This window comes from Pan troglodytes, chromosome 22 (genome assembly GCF_028858775.2).
Source record: "Pan troglodytes isolate AG18354 chromosome 22, NHGRI_mPanTro3-v2.0_pri, whole genome shotgun sequence".
NCBI classification, from domain to species: domain Eukaryota; kingdom Metazoa; phylum Chordata; class Mammalia; order Primates; family Hominidae; genus Pan; species Pan troglodytes.
This window is the reverse complement of record NC_072420.2, coordinates 41849837-41870850: the sequence shown is the minus strand read 5'-3', so window position 1 is coordinate 41870850 and position 21014 is coordinate 41849837. Positions and strand designations below refer to the sequence as shown.

The 21014-nt window shown below is 45.6% G+C and overlaps 1 protein-coding gene and 1 pseudogene across 2 annotated transcripts in view; one reads left to right on the top strand and one right to left on the bottom strand.

Annotated features, from left to right (window-relative positions):
* The window catches only part of BACE2 (beta-secretase 2), a 109130-nt gene that overhangs the window by 78726 nt on the left and 9390 nt on the right, over positions 1-21014 (bottom strand). The window lies entirely within an intron of this gene.
* On the top strand, positions 18102-19515 carry LOC129138284 (placenta-specific protein 4-like; annotated as a pseudogene).

The following is a 21014-nucleotide window of genomic DNA, read 5'->3' as shown; positions in this document are numbered from 1 at the left end:
CTGAGGCACGAGAATTGCTTGAACCCAGGAGGCAGAGGCTGCAGTGAGCCGAGATTGCACCACTGCACTCCAGCCTGGGCCACAGAGTAAGACTCTGTCTCAAAAATAAAAATAAAAATAAGTATTTTTGAGTATTTAACTTCTATGTGTGTATATATCTACCCCTTATGCATATCCTCCCTTTGTACATCACATACATTTTGAAATTTATAAAACACACAAGAGGCAGCTTAGTACACTGGTTCAGGGCACACAGTGGGGGACCAGCCAACTTGCTTTCAAATCCTGGCTCTGCCCTCATGAATGATGTTACCTCAGCCATATAGCTGATCTGTGCTTCAGTTTCCTCATTTGTAAAATGGAGATTAGGAATAGTCAATTTGCATATTTCCTAATGTCAATCAGTAACTAGCAAACTAACCGGAAGGTATGGCTTATTTCCATTTTTTTTTTAACACAAGCAAAATTATTTGAAAGATTTTTACATAGGTAGGAAATTCTGTCTCCAAGTTAAGGGTTCAAAAGTGTTTTATAGGTAGCCAACTTACTCCATTTTGGTAGTAGAAATCAACTAATGATGTAAACATGTACAGCCATCATCCTCAGACGACCTCTCCATAGCAGGAGATGTTACGCTTCTCACTTAGCATTAAAATATCATCTTAAAGGGACCTGTTTTGTGTTTATTTTTTTCAATATCTACTAAGTACCATACCACTGCCAGCCACTTGCTAACACCATAAATGTCAGCAAATCTGGAACTGTGACTTTCTGAGAAATAAAATCATGTAACTCATCTTTAGAGACTGTATTTCTTAAAAAAAAAAAAAAAAAAAACAAAACCTGGCTGGCTGGGTGCAGTGTCTCATCCCTGTAATCACAGCACTTCGGGAGGCAAAGGTGGGAGGATCCTTGAGTTCTGAAGTTCAAGACCAGCCTGGGCAACATAGTGAGACCCCATCCCTACAAAAAATTAAAAACCAGCTAGGTGTGGTGGCATGCACCTGTGGTCCCAGCTACTCGGGAGGCTGAGGTGGGAGGATGCCTTGGGTCTGAAAGGCTGAACCTGCGGTGAGCAGTAACCGTGCCATGGCACTCAGCCTGAGTGACAGAGTGAGACCCTGTCTCAAAAAATAAGATAAGATAAAATAAAAGACAAACCAGACTGATGCCATACAAAATCCTGGAAACCGAAGCCACCAGCAGGGTGCAAGCAAAAGAACATTCGAGGAAGCACCAGTTGTGCTCACTGAGCTGCAGAATCAGCGATCCCTAGACCCCAGACCTCTGCAGTGTGTCACCGTCAACGAAGACCAGGACACCCGGCAGGTGAACCAAACGAGGTTACCTGTGTTTATCACAACTTACCAAAGCCAAATTCTTTATTGCTTTAGGCAAAACAAATTCAGACATTCTAATTTCTTCCTGCATCCTCTAACTTTGGAGACCTTTGTCCTGGGCAGTTTCTTGGGAAAGACACCTCCATGTGCCATATGCTACCTTCTTAGGTGAACAGTGGTATACATCTATCCTCGTTTCTCTACCTTGCTGTTCTCACTTGCAGTATCTAAAGATATTCTTAATCATTTATATCATGTTCAATGGTGTAGATTTACCATAGTTTAATCAACCAGTCCCCTTTTGAGGCACATGTGGGTTATTTCTAATCATTGGCTATGACAGTCGTGCCATGGTGAATAGCCTTGTGAATTGCTTTTCATATTTTTCCCCAGTGTAATGTTTGTATAGACTTCCAGAAGTGGATTTCACTCTCTCTTTTTTTTTTTTTTTTTTTTTTTTGGTTTTGTTTTTTGTTTTGAGATAGAGTCTCATTCTGTCACCCAGGCTGGAGTGCATTGGTGCAATCTCGGCTCACTGCAACCTCTGCATCCCAGGTTCAAGCAATTCTCATGCCTCAGCCTCCCAAGCAGCCGGGACTACAGGCATGGACCACCATGCCTGGCTAATTTTTATTTTTATTTTTATTTTTTTTTAGTAAAGACGGGGTTTCACCATGTTGGCCAGGCTGGTCTCAAACTCCTGACCTCAAGTGATCTGCCTGCCTCAGCCACCCAAAGTACTGGGATTACAGGCATGAACCACTGTGCCCAGCCCAGAAGTGGATTTCTGAGTCAAAGGATAAATGTACGTAATTTTGCTAGCCATTTCCAAATTCCTCTCCATAGAAATTATATGATGGAATAACATTTAATAGAACCCTCTCTTGCCATACAACTGCTTTCTAACAAGCCATGTAAGTTATACTTCTCAACCCTTGAATGCTATCTTGGACAAAGTCTACATTTTTCAAAAAGCTTTGTGGTCATACATTTGATTTTAGGCATTTTGAGTCCAGTCCTATCTCATATCAAAGTTTCTATCTGGCATCCAACGTGACGGGCCTGATTTAGGCTTGGCGGTCTATAGTCAGGGAGGAGAGGTGTTGTGGTTGGATTTACTGCTGTTTCCCCACCTTGCTCATGACTGTGCCTCTGACCTCACCAGGATTGAAACAGGGAGAATGGAGGTGTGAGGGGCAGGAAGTTTTGTATTTGACTGCATGGTTGGTTCACTCTGGGTGTGGGTGACTTCACTAAAATTGAAACACAGAGAATGGAGGTGTAAGGGACGGGAAGTTCTGTATTTGACTGCACAGCTGGTTCACCCTGGGCGTGGCTGGTGTCCACATACCAACCCTTCCCCTAATGGGTCCTCCATGGGTTCTTCTGAGCCACTGCCTGGACATCTCCCATCTGCAGCTTCCTGATACAGACAAAACCTCAGGTGGCCAACAGGGACTTGTCACTCCCTCCTTAGTCTCTACCACCTGACAGTCTAACCCAGAGGTCAGCAAGCTTTTTCTGTATAGGGCCAGACAGTAAATATCATAGGCTTTGGTGAGACGGCATCTGTGTCAACCACTCACCTCTGCCATTGCAGTGTGAAAACAGCCTCAGGAAATATGAAACAAACCAGCATGGTTGTGTTCCAATAAAACTTTATTTATAAAAACAGGTAGCTGGCCAGATTTGGCCCACAGGCCTTCCTTTGCCTACCTCTGGTCAACCCCATATTAACTCTCTTTGGTGCTCTTCTCATGGTGAAGGGCTTGACCCGTTCCTGACGACCAGAGTCTAGATCCCTTTAACTGGGTCCGCTTCTTCCCTGCTGGAAATAAGTGCCCTGCCTGCCAATAACATCAACAAAAACAACAGTAAACAGACTTTCAGATGTGTCCTGCCATGCTTTGCTGATTTTGAAGAAAGGAAAAGAATGGCAAATTGCCTTAAGGTACTTTATTATTATTAAGCTATTATTTTTTTCTCAAAAAGTATGAGGGTGAAACATTTAGAATATTTTTGGCTACAAGTAAACAGAAAATTATAGATCTAGGATGGCTCAAATATGTAAAGGAAGCCTCTAGTGATATCAGACCAATAGCTCAAAAACATCAGCGACAGCATCACTGCTGTTCCCTGACCTCTCTCCCAAAGTCAGAAGTCAGCTATCTCTGTTGAGGGCCTTGTATTTTCATTAAAGTCAGAAAACAGGGGGAAGTATTATCTTGGCCACACTTGACAGTTTTATCAGGAAAATATAAGCTTTCCCTAAAGTCCCCCAGGAAACCTCCATTTAGGATCCACTGCCTACAACTGTGTCCTTTGTTGCAAAAGCAGCTACAGCAAAAAGCTTCAGGCCAGAGGAAAGTGAGCTGAGAAGGTGTTTTATTCAGTCACCCAGCTGATATGGTCAGGTTACGTGGAATCATTTTCCCTGCCATGTTTCAAAAACTAGATATGATAAGGTCAGGTGGGCACAGCTACCCTAATGGACAGCAGAGGCAAAGCAGCAATCAGAACAGTCTGGCTCGTGTAGAGCTCTGGCACTGGTTAATTAATTTAATCATGGTGTTCCTAGAAGTGAAATTGATAGGAAGCCTACTGCATTCCTACTTAATTTATACAAGCAGAAAACTTCTAGGTCAAATGGCCAAAAGACTAATTTGAATTATAAAAACAGAGAATCATGGCTCTTCAATCAATTTCCAGACTTGAGCTAGTTTACAGACCCAGAACCCCTTGAATGAAGGGGGGGTCGGGTCCCCTTGAGGAAGGACCCCACTACATTACCGACAATGTATGCAGTGGATCTTTCTCCCATCCTTCCCCAAAGAGACCTCTGGCCTTTTATCAGGGTAACTGTGCACTGGGGAAAGGGAGATGATCAGACATTTCAGGGACTACTGGACACTGGCTCTGAGCTGACGTTAATTCCAGAGGACCCAAAATGTCACTGTGGTCCTCCAGTAAAGTAGAGGCTTACGGAAGTCAGGTACTTAAAGGAGTTTTAGCTCAGGTCCAACTTACAGTGGGTCCAGTGGGTCCTCGGACTCATCCTGTGGTCATTTTCCCAGTGCCAGAATGCATAATTGGCATAGATATGCTTAGCAGCAGGCAGAACCCCCACACTGGCTCCGACTGGTAGGGTGTGGACTATTATGGTGAGAAAGGCCAAATGGAAGCCATTAGAGCTGCCTCTACCTAGAAAAATAGTAAATCAAAAACAGTATCACATCCCTGGAGGGACTGTGGAGATTAGTGCCACCATCATGGACTTGAAGGATGCAGGGGTGGTGATTCCCACAACATCCCCATTCAACTCTCCCACCTGGCCTGCGCAGAAGACAGACGGATCTTGGAGAATGACAGTGGGTTACTGTAAGCTTAACCAAGTGGTGACTCCAATTGCAGCTGCTGTACCAGATGTGGTTTCATTGCTTGAGCAAATTAACACATCTCCTGGTACCTGGTATGTAGCCATTGACTTGGCAAATGACTTTTTCCCCATTCCTGTCCATAAGGCCCACCAGAAGCAATTTGCCTTCCGCTGGCAAGGCCAGCAATACACCTTTACTGTCCTACCTCAGGGGTAGGACAGTAAACTCTCCGGCTTTATGTCATAATCTTATTTGGAGAGACCTTGATCGCTTTTCGTTTCCATGAGATATCACACTGGTCCATTAGTTTGATGACATTATGCTGATTGGATCCAGTGAGCAAGAAGTAGCAAACACACTGGACTTATTGGTGAGACATTTATGTGCCAGGAGATGGGAAATAAATATGACTAAAATTCAGGGACCTTCTACCTCAGTAAAATTTCTAGGGGTCCAGTGGTGTGGGGCTTGTCAAGATATTCCTTCTAAGGTGAAGAATAAGTTGCTGCATTTAGTCCCTCCTACAACCAAGAAAGAGCACAATGCCTATTTGGATTTCGGAGGGAACACATTCCTCATTTGGGTGTGTTACTCCAGCCCATTTATCGAGTGACCCGAAAGGCTGCCAATTTTGAGCGGAGTCCAGAACAGGAGAAGGCTCTGCAACAGGTCCAGGCTGCTGTGCAAGCTGCTCAGCCACTTGGGCCATATGACCCAGCAGATCCAATGGTGCTTCAGGTGTCAGTGGCAGATAGGGATGCTGATTGGAGCCATTGGCAGGCCTCCATAGGTGAATAACCGTGGAGGCCTCTAGAATATTGGAACAAGGCCCTGCCATCTTCTTCAAATAACTACTCTCCTTCTGAGAGAGAGCTCTTGGCCTGTTACTGGGCTTTAGTGGAAACTGAATGTTTCAAGTCACCATGTGACCTGAACTATCATGAACTGGGTACTTTCTGACCCATCTAGCCATAAAGTGGGTCATGCACAGCAGCATTCCATCATCAAATGGAAGTGGTATATACATGATTGGGCTCGAGCAGATCCTGAAGGCACAAGTAAGTTACATGAGGAAGTGGTTCAAATGCCCATGGTCTCCACTCCTGCCACCCTGCCTTCTCTCCCTTAGCCTGCACTGATGGCTTCATGGGGAGTTCCCTATGATCAGCTGACAGAGGAAGAGAAGACTAGGACTTGGTTCACAGATGGTTCTGCACGATATGCAGGCACCAGCCGAAAGTGGACAGCTGCAGCACTACAGCCCCTTTCTAGGGCATCCATGAAGGACAGCAGTGAAGGGAAATCTTCCCAGTGGGCAGAACTTCGAGCAGTGCACCTGGTTGTGCACTTTGCATGGAAGGAGAAATGGCCAGATGTGTGATTATACACTGATTCATGGGCCGTAGCCAATGGTTTGGCTGGATCATCAGGGAATTGGAAGAAGCATGATTGGAAAATTGGTGACAAAGAAATGTGGGGAAGAGGGATGTGGATGGACCTCTCTGAGTGGTCAAAAATTGTGAAGATATTTGTATCCCATGTGAGTGCTCACCAATGGGGGACCTCAGCAGAGGAGGATTTTAATCATCAAGTGAATAGGATGACCCTTTCTGTGGACACCACTCAGCCTCTTTCCCCAGCCACCCCCGTCATCACCCAATGGGTCCATGAACAAAGTGGCCATGGTAGCAGGGATGGAGGTTACACATGGGCTCAGCAACATGGACTTCCACTCACCAAGGCTGACCTGGCTATGGCCACTGCTGAGTGCCCAATTTGCCAGCAACAGAGACCAACACCGAGTCCTCAATATGGCACCATTTCTAGGCGTGATCAGCCAGCTACCTGGTAGCAGGTTGATTATATTGGAACTCTTCCATCATGGAAAGGGCAGAGGTTTGTTCCCACTGGAATAGACACTTACTCTGGATATGGGTTTGCCTATCCTGCACACAATGCTTCTGCCAAGACTACCATCCATGGGTTCACGGAATACATTATCCACCGTCATGGTATTCCACACAGCATTGCCTCTGACCAAGACACTCACTTTATGGCTAAAGAAGTACGACAGTGGGCTCATTCTCATGGAATTCACTGGTCTCACCATGTTATCCCCATCATCCTGAAGCAGCAGGATTGACAGAATGTTGGAATGGCCTTTTAAAGTCACAACTACAATGCCAACTAGGTGACAATACTTTGCATGGCTGGGACAAAGTTCTCCAGAAGGCCGTGTATGCTCTGAATCAGCGTCCCATATATGGTACTGTTTCTCCCATAGCCAGGATTCACAGGTCCAGGAATCAAGGGGTGGAAGTGGAAGTGGCACCACTCACAATCACCCCTAGTGATTAAGTAGCAAAATTTTTGCTTCCTGTTCCCATGACATTAAGTTCTGTTGGTCTAGAGGTCTTAGTTTCAGAGGGAGGAACACTGCCACCAGGAGACACAACAACAATCCCATTAAACTGGAAGTTCAGATTGCCACCTGGACACTCTGGGCTCCTCCTACCTTTAAGTCAACAGACTAAGACGGGAGTTATGGTTGGCCGGGGTGATTGACCCAGACTATGAAGATGAAATCAGTCTACTACTCCACAATGGAGGTAAGGAAGAGTACTCATGGAATACAGGAGATCCATTAGGGCATCTCTTAGTATTACCATGCCCTGTGATTAAGATCAATGGGAAACTACAACAGCCCAATCCAGGCAGGACTAGAAATGGCCCAGACCCTTCAGGAATGAAGGTTTGGGTCACTCCACCAGGAAAAAAAAATCACAACCTGCCAAGGTGTTTGCTGAAGGCAAAGGGAATACAGAATGGGTAGTAGAAGAAGGCAGTCATCAATACCGGCTACAACCACGTGACCAGCTGCAGAAACGAGGACTGTAATTGTCATGAGTATTTTTTCCTTGTTTTGTTAAAAACATGTTTGTGCATGTTTATACTTGTACTAAGAAAATATCTTGATTTTATTTCCTTTTTCCTTTAGCATGTGACATAAGATTTACTGACTTCAAATCAGCATTTAAGTATTGTTAACTTTATGTAATAGTATTTGGGTTGGAGACTGGTGTGTTTCAGGTTGTACAAAGAATAGTTGTAATATGTTAGGCATAATTATGACCTTATTATTGTCTTTATTTGAAGATTATGTATGATCTCAGATGTGTATGGGTTCAAGTTGACAAGGGGTGGACTTGTGATGGTTCATACTGAGTGTCAACTTGATTGGATTGAAGGATACAAAGTATTGATCCTGGGTGTGTCTGTGAGGGTGTTGTCAAAAGAGATTAACATTTGAGGCAGTGGGCTGGGGAAGGCAGACCCACCCTTAATCTGGAGGGCACCATCTAATCAGCTGCCAGTGAATATAAAGCAGAAGAAAAATGTGAAAAGGAGAGACTGGCCTAGGTTCCCAGCCTACATCTTTCTCCCGTACTGGACGCTTCCTGCCCTTGAACACTGGACTCCAAATTCTTCAGTTTTGAGACTCAGACTGGCTCTCCTTGCCCCTCAAACTTGCAGACAGCCTACTGTGGGATCTTGTGATTGTGTAAGTTAATACTTAATAAACTCCCCTTTATCTATATGTCTATGTCTCTATCTCTATTATCTATATCTATCTCCTATTCTGTTCCCCTACAGAACCCTGACTAATAAAACAATGAAAATATTTTCTATACCTTGTCTCCATATAGTCCTTAACTTCCAATCAAATTTGAATGCTTCTCTTTTAAATATGAACAGACAGCCAATAATCATGAGATAGTGAGGAAAGCCTCTAGCATGAGACACAAAGACCATGACAAACACACTGAAACAAGGAACTTGGAGGAGACAGATAAAAAGCAGGAAGCAGAAATCAAATGTTAAGCAAAATCATAATTTTCTCAGAGAAACATAAGAAGATGTGCAACTCTGAAACAGGAATAAGGTGAAAAACAAACAAAAACAGAAGCATTCAGAGAAAAAGAAAGTGATCCGGAAAACTAAAATGTGGGTGGCAGAAATGAAAATGGAGAGAAGAACCAAAAAGACAGACAAGGGAAGCAGAGAGACCAGACTAGAAGGTGCAACTTCTGAATAATGGGAGGTCCAAGAAGAGAGAACAGGCAATTACTAGACAATTTCTCAGACATGAACGTTATGAGTTTCTAGACTGAAAAGATTCACCAAGTGCCCAGCATTTTTTTTTAAAAAAGATCCAGACTAAGACACATCAACAAGAAATTTCCAAATACCAGGTCAAGAATACTTCACATGTTTCTGGAGGGAAAGAAAACAGTTCATATACAGTGAATCAGGAATTACAATTGCATCAGACTTATCAACAGCATTGGGAAGATAATGTGAAAATACCTTCAAAACTCTCGAGGGACACAAGAAGATGCTGCCTGGCCACAGGAGCGAGACTGCTGGCCTCCAATCAGTCTTCTGGGCAGGCCTCTGATGCAATTACAGGGCTAAGGAACCACAGTAACCAATGTGCCATTGGCTGTGCTAAAACCCAGTGGCCCCAGGAAGAATCCTGTTGACACTGGCTTGGAACATGAGGCTTAAGGTTGAAGTTGAGCAGGACCCTGTGGAGAGGCTAAAGCAACTCCATCCTTGGATTCCCACCACCATGTTGACTTCTGATTGACCCCAGTTCCTGGAAGGTTTCTAAGGTTTCTCTTATCTATTGTTCCTTATGTAAGAGAAAGTACTTATTGGTAAATCCTGCCCTTAGCTCAGGCAATCCTGCCCTTAGGCAGATTCACATAGGATTCTTGCCTTTTCGACTGCCCTAGACATTCCTTCCCTATGGTATGTAAGCCCTGGGTCTGGGGGGTGATGGGTGGGAATCCACCATCTCGTCTCGCCACCACTCTAGACACAGGCATGACTTCCATTCATAAGTCCCTATTAAATATTTCTTTCTGAGAAACTGGATTTGGCAGCCTCTTCTTCGGCCTCTCAGCTTCCTTGGACTCTGGGGTGGTTTGCATAGGCCTGCCAACCATGGAACACCCTGCCTCTCCCTAGGCCTGAACACAAATATTGGGAGTTGTTTTCAATTCTCTACTTAGCCTCATGATTCATAAACCCAGGCAATGAGGCATATGTCCATGGAGACAGAGATGAGCAGGCCCCAAGTGAAGCACCAGCTCTGACATGGAGGGGAAGACGTGGGTTCTGCTGGGCACAGAGTGATTCCACTCTCTATAAACACGGCCCACAGGTGCCTGCAGCCCGACCATTCTGAATGACACTGCCTTCTCTCCTATTTGGGTGCAAAAAGCAAGAAGGAGGGATCATAGAAGTTGCCCCTGGACTACAGGGTTAAACCAAAATGTACATATATTGACTAATGGAAGGATGATAACAATATTACGTACTTTTAAAATGTGTGTGTACTTAAGAACTGATGTTATACAGAATATAAAGGAACTACTACATAGTAAATTCTTATATATACAAAAGCTGTGGGAGCTATACTTTGGTAAACTTCCTGATGGATTACATGGAAGTGGTAGTGGGTCAGGAATTTAACACTTGCTTGCAACTTTGTTGTGCTGCCAGTCAACCATACAAAGCCCAGCCATTCTAAAGGGTTTGCAAGCTCTTAACGTTCAGAGCACTCAACTCTCAAAGGCGGTTTTGTGGTCGTTTATAACCTCAAACACGATCACCCTTTGCCCCCCAACCATTTTCTCTTGCTCAGTATCTACACATCACATCTTCACCTTCCAATAAAAGTTCAAGGAACTACACAGCAATGACAGGCACACTCCAAACTCATAGAGGCTTTCATGAGTTAGATTCTAGAGCCTGCTAGCAGGTTAGGATTTTAAAGAACAGTTTTAAAACTCTGTTTTGTGATTCCTGGGCCAAAATAATGCTCTCAAATACGTTCAGTGGTAGAACATATTCGATCTTTCATTCCTCAAATATCATCCTAACTTGTGCCAGCCATGGTTCTAGCACACAGTGGCTGTTCTAGGCACACAGTAGCTACAGCAAACTGCCAGCCACACCCTTCCTGGGCACTTGACTCTACAGCCTCTAAATGCAAGCACCTGTGACTCTCTGCAGATGGCTTCTTTGGCCAGCTATTGAGCCAGAAATGCTGAAGAGTGAACCCCCTGTGAGCTGCCCTCCACCCATGGTTGGCAGGAGGGAGTGATAAGGCCCAGCTGCCTTGCCCCCTAGTCAGCACAGCTGAATCTATCTGATGTCACCTCTCAGAGTTCCCCAGGGGGGAGTGGGTCTCAGTGGCCCACATTTATAACCTCCTCCATGACACACACTCTTACCTGCGACTCCTGGTGAGGCAGGAGGCGGGACTTGATTCCAGAGGCAAGGCTTGGACATAGGACCAAACTGAGCACTAGCTAAAACAGGTCAGGGCAGATGCAGTTTTCCATAGGACACACCCACCAGCATGCCATGTCGGTTTACCGTTTCCATGGCAACACCCAGAAGTTACCACCCCTTTCCATGGCAATGACCCAATGGCCCTAAGGTTACCACCCTCATCCTAGAAGTATCTGCATACACCGCCCATTAATTTGCATATAGTTAAAGGTAGGTATAAATATGACTGCAGAACTGCCTCTGAGCTGCTACTCAGGGCACACAGCCTATGGAGCAGCCCTGATCTGCAAGGAGCGGCATCTCTGGCGCTGCTGTGCACAGCTGCTTCCATGAAAGCTGCTGCCTAACACCACCAGCTCACCCTTGAATCTTTGGGCAAATCCAAGAACTCTCCCAGGCTAAGCCCCAGTCTTGGGGCTTGCCTGTCCTGCATCATCTGGCAACCAGCAAAGGGATAAGGACAGCGGAGATGGTGGCAATTGGCAGAGAGGCAAGACAGCAGAGACAGAGAGGCAGCAATTGGTGAGAGACAAGAGACAGCAGTTGGCAAGACAGCAAGAGACGGTGAAGCAGTCTGTGATTGAGGATGTAAGATCTGTAACACTGAGGAAGTACCAATAAAGAGCTGCTAACACTACCGAGCTCTAACCCTAACCAGTGCCTCTTTTCACAGCCATCATCTCTCCCTGGCAGGTGGTGAAACTGAGTGGACAGCCAAGCGTCCATAGTACAGCTGCCTCGTGTGGGACCCACTGCTCTAACCAGCCAGCCCCCGACACAGAAGCTGAGCACCCCCAAGCTGGGGAACCTAGAGAGACCTGTGCCTGGGTCCCATGTGGAAAACTGGCTGGTGCCATTTTGTCTTCTGTGGATGGGTGAGAGTCCCCTTTGCACCCTCCCCCAGTAATATCAGGTAAGCTAGGAAATAAAAGCCTTTGGCTAAGCGGTCAGTTCCCCACGGTTTAGGTGCCTTGAAGCACATTCTTGCCACCCCTTCACCTGGTTCTTTCTCCTCTGACTCCATTTTATTGCTCCACTTCGGTTTCATTTTCAGTCCTAACATGTATGTCTTGTTTGGAGTCTTATGTTTGCTTTCGTCTTTCTGTTAATTGTATTTGGGCAATTGTTTAAGGCAGGACACTTGGTTGTGAGAGGTCCCCTGTTGTGTTGACTCTGGGATACCAGAGTCACGTTGTCACATTGTTCTACGTTCTGTAACCTGGTCTTGGGTTCACGGGGTTGGCTGCCCACTGGGTACCCCAGGGTTTTTGGCACTGCTGTGCACAGCTGCTTTGGCGAGGGCATCCTTGTTGGCTGAAACGCAGGCATTTTGGGTTCTCAGCATCGGTATTATAGGCCACCCTCCAGATGCTCTGGGGTTTTTAGCACTGACATTTCCTCTAGGATTGTGGGTTATACCCCTTTCGCTAGGCGAATATTGGTCTTGTCTTTTTCCACGCTGAAGTTAGGAGTATTATTTTCCTAATAGCCAGTTGCAAGCTCCTTCCTGTGTACTGTCTTATAACTCCCTTGCCTAAGCTGCTCTCGGTCAAAGGAACTGGGAGCTCCCAGGCTCCTGGCCTGGCAGTCAGCCACCTACAGTGGTAGACAAGTGGCCAGCCCAATATTTTTTTCAGTATCTCCACTACTGGGTAGGTTCTTCAGCAAGTCAGAGCCTCTGGGTCTCCCCTTGGGCAACGCTGTTTACCCCTTTCCCTTCCTCCATTTGTTTAGCCCCCCTCTCCACCCAACTCTAGATCTCTAAGGAATTTAGGCTCAACATTCGACTGCCCATTTGTAGCTCATAATCCATTTTTATAACACCTTGCTATCTATATTTACACCTTTAAAGAACACGGGAATTTAAGAGGGAAGAGTAACTAGGCTTTTGCTAAACTTGGGCTAATTAAAACCCTCTGTAGAGAGATCCTTAATATAGGCATGGGGACAACAAGGAGCATCCCAAGGGACTCGCCACTAGGGTGTCTTTTAAGCTATTGGAGCAAATTCAAATTTGGCTTAAAGAAAAAGAAACTCATTTTGTATTGCAACACCATTTGGGTTAAATACAAGTTAGACGACGAATATATCTGGCCTAAACATGGTTCTATATACTATAATGATATTTTACGATTAGGCTTATTTTGTAAAAGAGAAGGAAAATGGGAAGAGATCCCTTATGTACAGGCTTTTATGGCTCTATACTGGATCACGTTACTTCCAGGCATTAGAATGCCATGCATAAGGGATCCCCACCTAGCTGCTCCCCATAGAAAGTTCATAAGCCTCCCCAGAGTCTCTTCAGTCCCCCAGTCCTGAGTGGGGGTTCTCGCCAATTCTCTAATGAAAGATTCCACCCCAATATCATCAGGCACCTTTCCCCCTTATCCAACTAGCCCTAGCCTATACCCTCTGCTGCCCAAGAAAATGAGCCCAACCAGTACACCAGGAGTGGGGCTCCATATCAGCCCCTAAGGTCAAGCCTGTGTCCATTGTGGGAAGTAGCTGATGGAAATGAGGGAACACTCAAAGAGTACATATGCCACTTTCCATGTCTAATTAGACCTTATAAAAGGAAAGAATTGGCCAGTTTTCAGATAAACCAGAAAAGCTTATACAAGAGTTTGTTACGTTGACTATGTTCTTCAAATCGCCACGACTTACAAATACTGTCATCCGCTTGCTGTGCTGTGGGGAAAAAAAAAGTAGAGGAAAAAGTGTGTGGTTAAGCCAGTCAATTATGACAAGGTTAAAGAAATAACTCGGGGAAAAGATGAAAATCCCGCTCTGTTTCAGGGTCTTTTAGTTGAAGCACTCAGGAAATATACTAATGCAGGCCCAGACACCCCAGAAGGGCAAGCTCTCCTGGGTATACATTTTCTCATTCAATCTTCTCCTGACATTAGGAGGAATCTACAAAAAGCAGCAATGGGACCTTCAAGTCCTATGAAACAACGCTTAAACGTAGCCTTTAAAGTTTACAACAACAGGGACAGGGCAAAAGAGGGGAGTAAAAAGAAATAGCCAAAAAGTACAATTGTTAACAGTGACTTTAAGCCCCCTTGCCCCTCAGGATTACTCATCTTGAGAAAATGTTACAAAATTAGCATCTGGGATGCCTAGACAAGACTTGATGCCTGACTTGCTGACCCCTGGGCCAGAATCACTGCGCCTACTATAAGCAAAAGGGCCCCTGGCAATGCAAATGTCCTGACTGCTCTGGTGAGAGAGAACAATAACAACAAAAAGCTTCCATCAATACTAGAGCTAACCTTCTTCTACTAGCCCCAGTGAGCTGCTTAGCTCAAGTAAGTTTACTGTCCCAGAGGCCAGCTTTCCACAGTGGCAGATAAGCAGCCGCCTGAACATTTTTCTTTGGTATTTCCACCACTGAGTGTGCTCTCCAGTGGCTTGGGGACTCCAGAATCTCCTTTTGAGCAATGCAGTTTGCTCCCTCCCCTTTTTAGTTGATGCTATGGGATTCCCTGTCCTGCCTCTTCCTGTTTTCCATACCTATCGGGGCAAACAAAATTTGGCCAGGTAGATGGGTCCCAGTTCTGTAAATAACTTGAATCCAGTTGTCTTGTGTACGTCATTTTATTTAATATGTTTTTGGGTATATGTACATGTATTGTGATGTGTGTTATATCTAGCGTGCTGTCAAACTGGCTTATAGATAAAAGAACACTCATACATTCAACAAATAAGACTACTGAAAGCTTATTAGTTTGAAGAGAATCCTGTATCTTCTAAAATTTAACTTTAGGATTTTTACCTAGGTAAGTCACTGATGTTCATAGGCTTTAAAATGGTTAAAATGGCTTTAAATGGTGACCAGCTTTGCATGGTACCTTGGTTCTCGGTGATCTAGATAAAGTTAAAAGTGAAATAATTAAATACACGTAAATGGGATATGCTTAATGTGTGGTTTAAAATCATAAAATGGTAGAATGGTTCTCAGCTATAGAATAACAATGTCTAGTGTGAAGTTCATGACTTCTTCCTTCCTAGGTTTCCATAAAATGTGCTAAAGAAATGTATTCTTTATTGAGAAAAAATTTTTTGTCTAATCCGGAAGTTACTAAACGGGAGGTTCAAAACATGAGTGAACCAGTGAGTAGAAAAGAGAGATGTAAAGAACATTATGAATAGAAAATGTATTTTTTGTTTTGCAAGGAAGGATATAAAGAAAGAGTAATTTAATATGTGGAGGAATCCTGTATAGTAAATTCCCTATCCTAGAGTAAAATAACTTTAAGAAAGAGGTAGTATAGAACATGTCAGGAAATTCAGCTATGTTGTAGATGGTCTGTGTAAGTCATCTGCACAGTGCATGAGTGTGGAGGTGGGCGGGCACTCATTGGCCCTTGAACTCCTTTTGAGCAGTATGGAAGCCAAGAACTAGAAGCCAGGAAATGGGGTTGTAAAACTGATTTGTCTATGGATTTTATGTGTTGAGCTGCTGTGGTCTTGGCTTGTAGTAATTACCTATATGAACCTTCCCCCTCCCCTTTAGAATTTAGGACAGGTTCAAAAGGCCCTCCAATATAAAAATAAAATACTGTCCTTCCCCACAAAGGAAAAAATAGCTCCCCTGTTCAACCAGGAGACTTAGTCTTGCTAAAACCTTAAAGACAGGGTAAAGACAGGGATACCCCAAGAATCAATTACAATGAAATGGAAGGGGCCTTATCAGGTATTGTTAAGTACCCCCACTGCTGTTAAACTTCAGGGAACACCTACTTGGGCACACAGATCCAGGACTAAACCTGTTTCTTATGAGTCACAGGCACAAAGGAAGGGCACTACAACCACAACCAATATCAGTAAAGCTTTGGAAGACCTCTGCTACCTATTTAAAATAATCAACACTCAGCCAGAAGAGGTAATGTAATGCTGTAGATGGGAATAGGAGCATTAATCTTGCTCTTCTTCCTGACTGTAGTACTTCCTTTCTATGGCTTTAACCAGCCACCTCCTCCTGGGAAACATCTCCTGTGGGCTTGTTGGGTATAGAAGCTACTCTAAGACCCAACCAGATACCATGATGCCACTGTTAATTCTGTTTGCTCTTCTAATTAACCTAAGCTAGTGTGTATGTGGACAGGGAGGGTGGACAAAATTCTACAGTAAATATTTCAAAAATTATAGCATCATAGAATCATCTTTATGGCTGCCAGATGTGTCATCAACACCCCCAGGATAGACAGTTTCATCTTCTGACCTATCTGGAAAATCTCAGGACCATGTCCCCAGACCTCCTAACTAACCATAGCACCCCAAAATACCCAAACCCCTATTGTGAAGTGGAACTCTTCCCCACTTAGTGGATCCCACCTGAACCCTGCTGTCCCCCTGCCCTGACCACTATTATCGGAATCTGGGAAGTTGGGCATCTATATCTCCAGTGCACTCATAACTCTAACATTTGCATCCACTCTCACATTAATGACACAAAAGTGGAAGCTTCCCTGCGATGCTCTGGTCCAACTCTAGTTGCCAAGTTTCCAAGACCACGGGGAGGTAAATGAGATTCCATTTGTGAGTGAAAAGACCATATATGGTACCTTCTCCCGGATGGGAACATACAAAGGAAAAACAACTGCCTGATCTGGGAAGGTGACAGTACTACCTTCTTCTAGAAAACAAAGATTGTTCAACCACCACCATGAGAACAGGTGGAAAATATCTCTATAGACCCAACCTGGCAATGAAGTATAAACATCGCACCCCGCAGGGCTTCTCTTGGTGCCCCAGTTGGGTTCATTTTTGTTTGTGACTATGAATGGGAAGAAGTCACACCCTGTAACCACTCCAACTCCCTAAGGAGTCACCTCTTCTTTAAGGAATAGCTTTCCCTTGTATCTAAAAAACTCGGAACTGACATGAATGAACGTTGGCCACTCTTACCCCTCCAGGGGTCACAATCTATAACCCCTAGGACCCAAGAATATCAGAAATAAGTAAGCAATAAAACTAATTCTGGCAGGAATCAGGGTGGCAATAGGACTAGCAGCACCCTGGGGTGGCTTTGCCTACCATGAGTTAACGCTAAAGAACTTGGCTCAAATCCTAGAATCCTTAGCCACCAACGGAGATCAGGCATTAAAGAGAATTCAAGAGTTCCCCAGACTCTGGCAAATGTAGTTGTTGTTAACAGACTAGCATTGGATTATTTACTAGCTGAACAAGGTGGAGTCTTGTGCAGTTTTTAATAAAACCTGCTGCACATATATTAACTCTGGACAGGTTGAGGTTAACATTCAAAAGATCTATGAGCAAGCTACCTAGTTACATAGATATAACCAGGGCACTGCCCCCAACTATATCTGGTCAACCATCAAAAGTGCCTTCCCAAGTCTCACCTGTTTTTCACCTCTTCTAGGACCTTTGACAACTGTCTTGTTACAAATGTTTGGTCCTTGCTTCTTTAACCTCTTAGTAAAGTTTGTGTATTCTAGATTACCACAGTTCCAGAGACAATGCTGGCACAAGGCTTCCAGCCCATCCTGTCCACTGACACGGAGAATGAAATCGTCCTGCCTCTGGGCTCCTTAGATCAGGTATCCAGAGATTTTTACTCCTCCAGTGCTAGGCAGGGCCTACGTCCATAAACTCAGCAGGAAGTAGTTACGGAAAACAGATCTCCGCCCTTCTGCAGCCCCCTTAAGATTAAGGAGGAGTATCTAATCTCTGAAGGGGGAATGAGGTAGGAGGTGGGACTCAACTCTGCAAGTGGGGCTCAGGCACTCAGACCAAACTGAGCACTAGCTAAAATAGGTCCAGGGCAGATGCTAGTTTCCATAGGACACACCGACCTGTGTCAAGTCAGTTCACCATGGCCCTGGCAGCACCCAGAAGTTACTGCCCTTTCCATGGCAACGACCTAACAACCCAGAAGTTACCACCCTCACCCTGGAAATGTCTGCATAAACTGCCCCTTCATTTGCATATAATTAAAAGTGGATACAAATACCACTGCAGAACTGCCTCTGAGCTGCTACTGTGGGCGCACACCCTGTAGGGCAGCCCTGCTTTGCAAGGAGCAGCGCCTCTGTTGCTGCTGTGCACAGCCGGCCGCTTCAATAAAAGTTGCTAACACCACTGGCTTGCCCTTGAGTTCCTTCCTGGGCAAAGCTAAGAACCCTCCTGGGCTATGCTTCAATCTTAGGGCTCGCCTGTCCTGCATCACTGGGATCATCTCCCAGTAAACTAGCCACACTTACATCCATGTCTCAGGGCCATTTCTGGAGAAAGCAGCCCAGGACACTGCTGAATAAAACACACAATAGTCTCTGTGGTCTTCTCCACCCCACCCCACACCAGGCACCCTCAGCTTGATTCTCCTTTTTAATTGCCTGTAAGCAGGGAAGCATAATGTTTTCACATTCTTTGTAAGGCCTTTGTTCTACTAAAATCTAACCTCAGAGCACAATTTTAAACTAGATGAAAGAGTTGCTGCGCCTGAAGCACTGCAAACACCTCCTCACCACACATGTGCACTCACCCTGGACACCCTCACTCACCCTGACACTCTCACTCCTCACCCTGGACACCTCACTCTGCACCCTGACACCCTCACTCACCCTGGACACCCTCACTCACCCTGACACTCTCACTCCTCACCCTGGACACCCTCACTCACCCTGACACTCTCACTCCTCACCCTGGACACCCTCACTCACCCCAGACACCGTCACTCCTCACCCTGGACACCTCACTCTGCACCCTGACACCCTCACTCACCCTGGACACCCTCACTCACCCTGACACTCTCACTCCTCACCCTGGACACCCTCACTCACCCTAGACACCGTCACTCCTCACCCTGGACACCTCACTCTGCACCCTGACACCCTCACTCACCCTGGACACCCTCACTCACCCTGTCACCCTCACTCACCCTGGATACCCTCACTCCTCACCCTGGATACTCTCACTCACCCTGACACCCTCACTCCTCACCCTGGACACCCTCACTCCTCACCCTGGACTCCCTCACTCCTCACCCTGGATACTCTCACTCACCCTGACACCCTCACTCCTCACCCTGGCACCCTCAGTCACCCTGACACCCTCACTCCTCACCCTGGCACCCTCAGTCACCCTGACACCCTCACTCCTCACCCTGGACACCCTCACTCCTCACCCTGACACCCTCACTCCTCACCCTGACACCCTCAAGTCTTCACCTCCCTGGCTGCAGCCTGGGACACGCTTTCCCTAACTTCTGAAGGCTCAGTCCTCCTCAAGCCAATCTCATCTCAAATTGCACCCTCAGAGAGGTCTTCCATAACCACCCTTATAAAGCAGGATTCTTTCACCCATACCCCTTCCCACACTGCACTGTCTCACAGCACTCCTCTAAAAGTCTGTTTACTTCCTTGACAGTCTGTCTTCCTTATAAGGGGAGGTTCTGTAAAAGCCAAGACTCTCTCTGTCTAGTTGACTGTTGCATACCAGGGCTTAGACCAAGGCCCTGACATGCAGTAGGTGCTTAATAAATATGTTTTGAGACAAGGTCTTGCTCTGTTGCATATGCTGGAGTGCAGTGGCACAATTGTAATTCATTGCAGCCTTGAACTCCTGAGCTCAAGTGCTCCTCCTGCCTCAGCCTCCTGAGTAGCTGGGACTACAGGCATGCACCACCAAGCTTGGCTAATTAAAATATATATATATATAGATGGGGACTTGCTATGTTGCCTAGGCTGATCTTGAACTCCTAACCTCAAGCAATCCTCCCACCTCGGCCTTCCAAAGTGCTGGGATTATAGGCATGGAGCTGCCACACCCAGCCAATGTGCTGAAGAAAGAAAGAAAAACATGCTCATCCTTTGAGTCAGGTTCAAATTTTTTCTCCTCTTTAACCCCCAGTCACTCCAGTTATAAGTGATTTTTAACTCTTCTCACACTTTAATGCATCTGGCAAGAAGATCCACGTGGTGTTAGGAACAATACAGGACCTTAAGTATGGGGGAATCAGCAGGTGTCAGCGTGCCCTGTATGCTCAGGGCAGCTGTTTCCACTGCACATTCTCCCTTTGCCTCTCTGGGCAGCAACTCCTAGGCCAGCCGACCTGCTGTGTCGAGTAACCAGGATTTCTCAATCTTGGCATGGTTGCCATTTTGGACCAGAACGTTCTTTGTTGTGGGGGCTGCCCTGTACGGCAAAGAATGCTGAGCAGCACTTCCAGTCTCCACCCACAGGACGCCAGTAGCACCCTCTAAGTTGTGAGAACTCAAAATGTCCCCAGAGGATGCCAGATGTCCCCTGGGGTGGGGACACAATCACCCCAGGTTGAGATCCATGGAGCCAGGTCTGTTTGCCACCAAGGGGTAAAGCTCCATTCCCACCTTAGGAGGGCTAGGAGGCAGCATCGTGGGGCCACAGAAGGCCTGGCTTTGCAATCAGAGGACAGGATGCACATTCCTTCAAGATACAGACCCAGGTTGTTAGGCATCTAGTTCTTGGGTTTTCTGTTGTTGCTGTTCCGTTTTGTCCGTCTTCCCTCCTTTGTTTACTAGCAGCATGGAATTTGCCACTTTTTCTAAACGAAGATTTATGGAACACTTACCACACGGCTGACGCTGCGCGAGGCTAAGGTTCTAATACACCGCAGCTCACTTAACTTTCGCAATACCATAAACGCACACTGTTTCATCTTGACCCTTTCTTGGGAAGGTGACAGAGAGGTAGGAGGGCAAACATCTTGTGTGCCCCGTCCCAAGGGTATTACTGGTGGAATAATATCCCCCCCCCACCCCAGTTTCTAATTTGCTGTAGGCTGTGACGCTGTGGGGCAAGACTCAGAGTCCTGTTGAAATTAGGAATAAGTGTGCTGTGAGGGAAGGGCTGCCTTATTTTAGAGCACAGATTTTCTGAATATCTATTTTGACAGGTTCGATCCTCTCCCCTTCCTGCCTTCCTTCTG